The sequence below is a fragment of the Bufo bufo genome, chromosome 9, assembly GCF_905171765.1.
Source record: "Bufo bufo chromosome 9, aBufBuf1.1, whole genome shotgun sequence".
In the NCBI taxonomy this organism is placed as follows: domain Eukaryota; kingdom Metazoa; phylum Chordata; class Amphibia; order Anura; family Bufonidae; genus Bufo; species Bufo bufo.
Window position 1 is genome coordinate 13,079,280 of NC_053397.1, and position 10,487 is coordinate 13,089,766.

Here is a 10,487-nt window from a genome sequence, read left to right on the forward strand (position 1 = left end):
CTGCTTTGACCCATCTCTGCTCCACGGGTAGCTCTGGTAGTGGGACTCCTGTGTCTGCTGATGGTAGCCAAGATGGTATGTCCAATGGAGTCGTCTGGAGAAGGGACCAAGCTGCCGGTAAGTCTGCTGGTGTGCGTATCGTACATCTCTTGCCCTCTGAAGAGAAGGTTAACCCGAACGGAAAAAGCCATTTATAAGGCATTTTGATTGCCCTAAGGTGGTCTGTGAGCGGCCTCAGGATTCTCCTCTTGCTTAGGGTCGAGGGTGCCAGGTCTTGATATAATAGAATCTTGGCTCCTTCATGGATCGGCTCCTTCTGTTCTCTGGCTGCTTTGAGAATAGCCGCTGTGTCAGTGTATCGCAGCAGACCGCACACCACGTCTCTCGGTGGGTCTGTGTCTTTTGGTCTCGGCCTCAATGCTCTGTGGATACGCTCCACACAGATCTCTGCAGCCCGCGCTGCTCCTAGTAGGCCGGAGAAAATGGCGGCAGCCGCTTCAGGTAATGCGTCATGAGGCACCAGCTCTGGGAGACCACGTAGCCTGATATTTTTCCGACGGCTACGGTTTTCTTGGTCTTCTATTAGGGCGAATGCATTGTCCAGTGAGGAGGCCAGCGCTACACTGTTGTCGCCCATGGTATGAGCAAAAGTTAGTATGGCCGCCTGGTTGAGCTCTAGCTTTTCCACCCGGTGTCCAATGTGCTTCACATCGCTTTTTATCTCTGTGAGATCTTGTAACACCGGAGCCAGTGCTGATGTCAGAGCCTGCTGTATGAATTGGCGTGAGATGGGTGCCGATGGGTTCGCACGAGACCGGGTGTCTCTATCTGTAGAGTCGCCCTCTGTTCCGTCTGCGTCCTGCAGCCATTCATCTTGCTCATGCGGCGCCATCTTGGCAGCACTTGCGGCTGGAGGCCTCTTGTTGAGGAATTTATCCATGTCTTGTGTGTTTCTGTCCGATCTGTTAGGTTCAGGTTTATCACTAGGAATAAATCTACCTACTTTGCCCATTTTTGTAAGGCTAGATAGCGGAATTTACTTGTTTGCTGACTCACATGGAGAGGAGCTCTCTCACATGCGTCTCTCTCGGTCGGCTGTCAGGCTCCGCCCCCCATAGTAGTTATATTCTTGTACATAGGAGCAGTATTATAGTAGTTATATTCTTGTACATAGGGGCAGTATTATAGTAGTTATATTCTTGTACATAGGAGCAGTATTATAGTAGTTATATTCTTCTACATAGGAGGCAGTATTATAGTAGTTATATTCTTGTACATAGGGGCAGTATTATAGTAGTTATATTCTTGTACATAGGGGCAGTATTATAGTAGTTATATTCTTGTATATAGGAGCAGTATTATAGTAGTTATATTCTTGTACATAGGAGCAGTATTATAGTAGTTATATTCTTGTACAGAGGAGCAGTATTATAGTAGTTATATTCTTGTACATAGGAGCAGTATTATAGTAGTTATATTCTTGTACATAGGAGGCAGTATTATAGTAGTTATATTCTTGTACATAGGAGGCAGTATTATAGTAGTTATATTCTTGTACATAGGAGGCAGTATTATAGTAGTTATATTCTTGTACATAGAAGCAGTATTATAGTAGTTATATTCTTGTACATAGGAGCAGTATTATAGTAGTTATATTCTTGTACATAGGAGGCAGTATTATAGTAGTTATATTCTTGTACATAGGAGCAGTATTATAGTAGTTATATTCTTGTACATAGGAGGCAGTATTATAGTAGTTATAGTCTTGTACACAGGAGCAGTATTATAGTAGTTATATTCTTGTACATAGGAGCAGTATTATAGTAGTTATATTCTTGTACATAGGAGGCAGTATTATAGTAGTTATATTCTTGTACATAGGAGGCAGTATTATAGTAGTTATATTCTTGTACATAGAAGCAGTATTATAGTAGTTATATTCTTGTACATAGAAGCAGTATTATAGTAGTTATATTCTTGTACATAGGAGCAGTATTATAGTAGTTATATTCTTGTACATAGGAGGCAGTATTATAGTAGTTATATTCTTGTACATAGAAGCAGTATTATAGTAGTTATATTCTTGTACATAGGAGCAGTATTATAGTAGTTATATTCTTGTACATAGGAGCAGTATTATAGTAGTTATATTCTTGTACATAGGAGGCAGTATTATAGTAGTTATATTCTTGTACATAGGAGCAATATTATAGTAGTTATATTCTTGTACATAGGAGCAGTATTATAGTAGTTATATTCTTGTACATAGGAGCAGTATTATAGTAGTTATATTCTTGTACATAGGGGCAGTATTATAGTAGTTATATTCTTGTACATAGGAGCAGTATTATAGTAGTTATATTCTTGTACATAGGAGCAGTATTATAGTAGTTATATTCTTGTACATAGGAGGCAGTATTATAGTAGTTATAGTCTTGTACACAGGAGCAGTATTATAGTAGTTATATTCTTGTACATAGGAGCAGTATTATAGTAGTTATATTCTTGTACATAGGAGGCAGTATTATAGTAGTTATATTCTTGTACATAGGAGGCAGTATTATAGTAGTTATATTCTTGTACATAGAAGCAGTATTATAGTAGTTATATTCTTGTACATAGAAGCAGTATTATAGTAGTTATATTCTTGTACATAGGAGCAGTATTATAGTAGTTATATTCTTGTACATAGGAGGCAGTATTATAGTAGTTATATTCTTGTACATAGAAGCAGTATTATAGTAGTTATATTCTTGTACATAGGAGCAGTATTATAGTAGTTATATTCTTGTACATAGGAGCAGTATTATAGTAGTTATATTCTTGTACATAGGAGGCAGTATTATAGTAGTTATATTCTTGTACATAGGAGCAATATTATAGTAGTTATATTCTTGTACATAGGAGCAGTATTATAGTAGTTATATTCTTGTACATAGAAGCAGTATTATAGTAGTTATATTCTTGTACATAGAAGCAGTATTATAGTAGTTATATTCTTGTACATAGGAGCAGTATTATAGTAGTTATATTCTTGTACATAGGAGCAGTATTATAGTAGTTATATTCTTGTACATAGGAGCAGTATTATAGTAGTTATATTCTTGTACATACTTCAACACTACTGCCTATACGGCTGCTAACCACTCTTGTCCCAGACTAAAAAAACATAACTTTTACTTAATCATGTTAAAACACGAGTGAAAAAATAAATTGTGAGCTACCTATAGGATTAAAAACACTGAGCACATGAGAATTGCTGTATATTAAGGGTCACTAAAGTGCATGGATTGGCGGGAGTGCACTAGCACCGCTCAACCATACACCAAAAACCCTGCTGTATAAACAGATTCCAACTGTGTCTGATAACTACTTGGCCCCCATGTCTGGGGTATGAACACCAAGATTCAGCAGGCCTGATGGCAGCATTCGTTAGTGTATCAGGCACACAAATCACTGCGAAAACTCAATGTGGTCAGCAGATTAAAACCTAGATTCCGCCCCCCAACATGTTTCGCCAGCTATTCTGGCTTCATCAGGGGTATCGGGCAGACTTGAATACCTACCGCTGGTGGAGGAATTTAACCTCTCATCTATCATTTCCTGTGGGAGGAAGCACCAATCCTAAACAGGTTTGGATCAGGCTGGTTAATTCTAACCTATCATTGCTACTAATGTTGCAATGACAGGTTTGTGGCGTCACTTATGGGGGAAGGTCCAGGATGACCCGATGCGCAGTGGGAACAGCCGCACACACTTACCCTTCATGCGGGCCCGAGGTATCCTAGTGCGCATGCGTTGGGACTTAGATGACAACAGCCTACTGATGCAGTGCCGATCGCCGCCAATGCTTGTCCTAGGTTCGCGCTTTCTAACATTCTGCGCATGCGCCGGCACTTAGACAGACGTATGGTAGGGACACAGTATTTGCTGATTACTTCTATCTCCATAGTGCGCATGCGCTGGGACTTAGACACCAGAATGACATTGATAGTCGGATGCTCATACTTAGCCTCTGGACGCCCCTACTACTCACTACTGCACATGCGCCAGGACTTGGAGAAAGACGAGCTAATGAGGGTGTTGTGGCTGCTCCCATGTTATATTCATATTGCCACAAAATCGTATATACTTGCGTCTGTAGAGTAGGTTACAAAGGAAAGACCCTACCACAGATATCTATGTTATTACGCGTGTATATACAGCAAATTAACCTAGTTTATAAACCCAGTTATGGAAACCTAAGAGGCTATACACTTATTTCCTCAATCCTTATATAATAATGATGGTTTTTCAATATACTTTTTTACATTATATAGCTTTTGCATTTTTAGTGCTATCCTGACAGGCACCTATCGCTTCAAAATCGCCACCATATATCATAAGGGTATTAGCCTTATAGCTAATAACTTGTCAACTCATTAACATGAGGAGATGTTGGCCCCATCTGGGAATTCCTATATCCGGGTCTATTTGCTACTACCCACAAAGGAAAAATTGTATATAAATTTAAATACCCTAAATCAGTATAGTATTAATAGAATTAGATAAACCAGCGTTTGTATCTGCTCACATTGGATTCTATTTATTTCGGAAAGAACCCAATGTGCTATCTTCATCTTACAGAAATGATGTATAGGTGAAGCCTTCATTGAGCCCTTTTGGGCTAAGGCTGTTTAGGCGGTAAATCCACCTTGTCTCTTCCTGTAGCAGGATTTGGTCTAAGTTCCCTCTCCGTGGCCCCAAGGTTTTTTTTACATACACCCCAAAACTTTAGGGATTTTGGGTCACCATTATGAAAAGCTCTGACGTGTCTTGATATTGTTGTATCCGACTTTGTATTAATGCTGCTTATATGTTGGCAAATTCGTCGTCGGAATTCTTGAGATGTTTTGCCCACATATAATTTGGGACACGGACACAATGCAATATAAATGATACCCATTGTTTGGCAGTTAATAAACTCCCTAATCTCATATTTCTTGTCATCCGGGGGATTGGTAAACATCTTAAGTTTTTGTATATATGGACAGAAACTACATCTCCCACAAGGGTAGGTTCCCACTATACTAGACTTTAGCCAGGTGGTTTTAGGTGGATCCGTGCTATGAAAGCTATGCACTAAGACGTCCTTTAGATTTTTACCCCTCCGGTATGTGATCTTGGGTTTGTTTGACACAACTTCCCTAAGGTCATTATCAGTGCTTAGCACATGCCAGTGTTTTTGTAGGATTTGGAACACCTTACGGTGTTGTGCATCAAAGGTGCCAATGCATCTTATTGGTGGCGTCTCATACGTTAATGGTTTGTTTGCTAGGAGGTCTACTCGATTAGTGCTTTTAGCCCTATGAAAGGCTTTATGTAGTGTCTTTTTTGGATACCCCCGTTGGTGGAAGCGGTGCAATAAAGTATTGCATTCCTGAGCAAAACCCAAATCATCGGAACAATTCCGGCGAGCACGTAAGTATTGGCCAGTAGGGATTCCTCTTTTCAAAGGCAGAGGATGATAGCTCTGCCAATGTAACAAGGTGTTAGTTGAGGTAGGTTTTCGATAGACCTCTGTCCTGATGCGGCCGCCAGATTCCAGGGAGATTCGAAGGTCAAGAAATGTGAGCGTATGCTGATGTATTTCTGAGGTAAATTTCATACCTACATCATTATGGTTAAGACTGGCAACAAAGTTGTGAAACAATGCTGTTGTGCCATCCCACAAAATCAGAACATCGTCGATATAACGACCCCAAAAAATAATGTGCTTAGTGTACTGTGAAAAGGTGTCCGTGAAAACTATAGTGTCCTCCCACCAACCTAAAAAGAGGTTTGCGAAGTTTGGTGCGCATTTGCTCCCCATAGCTGTCCCAACTAGCTGCAAATAAAAGTGCCCATTAAATAAAAAATAATTGTGTGTGAGGAGAAAACGTAACAGTGTAAGTACTAACTTATTGTGCGCATGAAATTGTGTACCTTTAGTAGAGAGAAACGATGGCTCAATGAAGGCTTCACCTATACATCATTTCTGTAAGATGAAGATAGCACATTGTATTCTTTCCGAAATAAATAGAATCCAATGTGAGCAGATACAAACGCTGGTTTATCTAATTCTATTAATACTATACTGATTTAGGGTATTTAAATTTATATACAATTTTTCCTTTGTGGGTAGTAGCAAATAGACCCGGATATAGGAATTCCCAGATGGGGCCAACATCTCCTCATGTTAATGAGTTGACAAGTTATTAGCTATAAGGCTAATACCCTTATGATATATGGTGGCGATTTTGAAGCGATAGGTGCCTGTCAGGATAGCACTAAAAATGCAAAAGCTATATAATGTAAAAAAGTATATTGAAAAACCATCATTATTATATAAGGATTGAGGAAATAAGTGTATAGCCTCTTAGGTTTCCATAACTGGGTTTATAAACTAGGTTAATTTGCTGTATATACACGCGTAATAACATAGATATCTGTGGTAGGGTCTTTCCTTTGTAACCTACTCTACAGACGCAAGTATATACGATTTTGTGGCAATATGAATATAACATGGGAGCAGCCACAACACCCTCATTAGCTCGTCTTTCTCCAAGTCCTGGCGCATGTGCAGTAGTGAGTAGTAGGGGCGTCCAGAGGCTAAGTATGAGCATCCGACTATCAATGTCATTCTGGTGTCTAAGTTCTAGCGCATGCGCACTATGGAGATAGAAGTAATCAGCAAATACTGTGTCCCTACCATACGTCTGTCTAAGTGCCGGCGCATGCGCAGAATGTTAGAAAGCGCGAACATAGGACAAGCATTGGCGGCGATCGGCACTGCATCAGTAGGCTGTTGTCATCTAAGTCCCAACGCATGCGCACTAGGATACCTCGGGCCCGCATGAAGGGTAAGTGTGTGCGGCTGTTCCCACTGCGCATCGGGTCATCCTGGACCTTCCCCCATAAGTGACGCCACAAACCTGTCATTGCAACATTAGTAGCAATGATAGGTTAGAATTAACCAGCCTGATCCAAACCTGTTTAGGATTGGTGCTTCCTCCCACAGGAAATGATAGATGAGAGGTTAAATTCCTCCACCAGCGGTAGGTATTCAAGTCTGCCCGATACCCCTGATGAAGCCAGAATAGCTGGCGAAACATGTTGGGGGGCGGAATCTAGGTTTTAATCTGCTGACCACATTGAGTTTTCGCAGTGATTTGTGTGCCTGATACACTAACGAATGCTGCCATCAGGCCTGCTGAATCTTGGTGTTCATACCCCAGACATGGGGGCCAAGTAGTTATCAGACACAGTTGGAATCTGTTTATACAGCAGGGTTTTTGGTGTATGGTTGAGCGGTGCTCGTGCACTCCCGCCAATCCATGCACTTTAGTGACCCTTAATATACAGCAATTCTCATGTGCTCAGTGTTTTTAATCCTATAGGTAGCTCACAATTTATTTTTTCACTCGTGTTTTAACATGATTAAGTAAAAGTTATGTTTTATTAGTCTGGGACAAGAGTGGTTAGCAGCCGTATAGGCAGTAGTGTTGAAGTAATAAATTAACCCTTCCCAGATAGGATCCTTTATAAGTATTCTTGTACATAGGAGCAGTATTATAGTAGTTATATTCTTGTACATAGGGGGCAGTATTATAGTAGTTATATTCTTGTACATAGGAGCAGTATTATAGTAGTTATATTCTTGTACATAGGAGCAGTATTATAGTAGTTATATTCTTGTACATAGGAGCAGTATAATAGTAGTAGTTATATTCTTGTACATAGGAGGCAGTATTATAGTAGTTATATTCTTGTACATAGGAGCAGTATTATAGTAGTTATATACTTGTATATAGGAGCAGTATTATAGTAGTTATATTCTTGTACATAGGGGCAGTATTATAGTAGTTATATTCTTGTACATAGGAGCAGTATTATAGTAGTTATATTCTTGTACATAGGAGGTAGTATTATAGTAGTAATATTCTTGTACATAGGAGCAGTATTATAGTAGCTATATTCTTGTACATAGGATGCAGTATTATAGTAGTTATATTCTTGTACATAGGAGGCAGTATTATAGTAGTTATATTCTTGTACATAGGAGGCAGTATTATAGTAGTTATATTCTTGTACATAGGAGCAGTATTATAGTAGTTATATTCTTGTACATAGGAGCAGTATTATAGTAGTTATATTCTTGTACATAGGAGCAGTATTATAGTAGTTATATTCTTGTACATAGGAGCAGTATTATAGTAGTTATATGCTTGTACATAGGAGGCAGTATTATAGTAGTTATATTCTTGTACATAGGAGCAGTATTATAGTAGTTATATTCTGGTACATAGGAGGCAGTATTATAGTAGTTATATTCTTGTACATCGGAGGCAGTATTATAGTAGTTATATTCTTGTACATAGGAGCGGTATTATAGTAGTTATATTCTTGTACATCGGAGGCGGTATTATAGTAGTTATATTCTTGTACATCGGAGGCGGTATTATAGTAGTTATATTCTTGTACATAGGAGCAGTATTATAGTAGTTATATTCCTGTACATAGGAGCAGTATTATAGTAGTTATATTCTTGTACATAGGAGCGGTATTATAGTAGTTATATTCTTGTACATAGGAGCAGTATTGTAGTTATATTCATGTACATAGGAGCAGTATTATAGTAGTTATATTCTTGTACATAGGAGCAGTATTATAGTAGTTATATTCTTGTACATAGGAGGCAGTATTATAGTAGTTATATTCTTGTACATAGGAGGCAGTATTATAGTAGTTATATTCTTGTACATAGGAGCAGTATTATAGTAGTTATATTCCTGTACATAGGAGCAGTATTATAGTAGTTATATTCTTGTACATAGGAGCAGTATTTTAATATTTTTTATTGAGCAGTGGCAAATCTCATAAGAAAATATGGATTGATGTTGATGCCAAGTTTGATGAATGGAATCACTGTGATAACAACTAATAATAATAAAGTTTCTATAAAAATCCAGCAATACATTTATGTATCATAAAAATGCAGTCAAAGGGTTAACCTTCAGGGAATCCCTCCACACATCTTGCATTCAGGGTACATGTCTGGCTGAAGTCCTGGGCTGTAAGATGAACCCTCTGGGGGATAATGGGCGTTCTAGGCCGGGTGATTGCCAGTGGGTAAACACAGACTGAACCACAGGGCACACAGGAGAACAGCAGCGACTGTTCTCACCTCAATGGAGACTTCTTCTCCACTCGCTGCCCCTGTTTACCAAACTGCTGCCTGTTCCGATCCTCCTCCGGTAGCATAAACTCCCAACACGCAGATCTGCACGCAAACGTTCCAGAAATAGGATTTGGAAAAGACAGATCACTGTAATGTTATAAGATATCAGGGGTATACAAGGAGTATGACCAGACGTTGTCACAGCTTCCGTCCGTGTACTAGGCATGTAATCCCAGGCAATCCTATGTCCAGCGCAACCCCCAACATGAACTCTTGTTCTCCGAACTCCCAGAGAATTGAATGGAGCATGCTGGGAGTGGTAGTTTCACAACACTGAGTGCCGGAGGTTGTTGAATCTAGTGCAGGGATGTCAAACTTGTGGCCCTCCAGCTGTTGCAAGACTACAACTTCCATCATGCCCACACAGCCTACAGCTTATTGGGCATATTGGGAGTTATGATCTTCCAACTGTCCATCACAGGTAAGAAAATTAAAGGGCCAGTCTTGCATAATTTTATGTTTTTTTTTTTTTATTGAATGAAATGTGAGTCTGTAGGTGAGAAATGATGGGGATTTTTTTATTGTAAAAAACTTGTAGGGCAGCCATATTGGAGCCACATACTTCCTTCCTGTGTAGACAGTGAGACAGGGTGTGTGCACTTTGTGGCAACTGCAATGAATGGAAGTTCGCGGTCAGAGAAATGTCAGTGGACGGAGTCTCCGGGAAGTGATGGTGTACGGCCCCTCCCCCACAGACCGGCTAACAGGATATACCGGCTCATTTTTTTGTTCTGTCCACTAGGCCAGAGTGGGGAAAAAAAATGCTACATTTTAGGAATTTTATTATAGATCGGAAACAATGTTATTGATAAAGAACAAAATTCAAAAGAATGACTTTTTGATGATTAATTCCCTTTATATCCAGTTATACTTCCTTCCATGGGCCCCACAATTCTTAAGCCTTAGATGTCGCCAAGCTTGCTTGTTGGCAGGTCCTGCCGAAATTATCTAGTTGGGGGGGGGGGGGGGAGGAGAAGAGTCATAAAGTAGCATGTTGGATTTAAACGTCCTGTCCTTTTTGTTCTCCTGTTGTGAGATAAACAGCGGCTACAGTTATGATTAAAGGGCATCTGTCAGCAGTTTTGTCCCTATGACACCGGCTCACCTGTTGCATGTGCGCTTGGCAGCTGAAGGCATCTGTGTTAGTCCCATCTTCATATGTGCCCGCATTGCTGAGAAAAAGGATGTTTTAATATATGCAAATGAGCCTCTAGGAGCAACGGGGGCG

At 39.8% G+C, this 10,487-nt stretch overlaps 1 long non-coding RNA gene across 3 annotated transcripts in view; it reads left to right on the top strand.

Annotated features, from left to right (window-relative positions):
- The window catches only part of LOC120978594, a 32,867-nt gene extending 22,855 nt beyond the window's left edge, over positions 1–10,012 (top strand). For 2 of the 3 annotated variants that reach the window (XR_005774130.1, XR_005774132.1), the window contains exon 2: positions 9,798–10,012. This is a non-coding gene — a long non-coding RNA (uncharacterized LOC120978594). Of the gene's footprint in view, positions 1–8,831; positions 9,681–9,797 lie in introns of those variants that run through there. The other variant, XR_005774131.1, reaches the window with a different exon arrangement.
- The last annotated feature ends 475 nt before the right edge of the window (positions 10,013–10,487 follow it).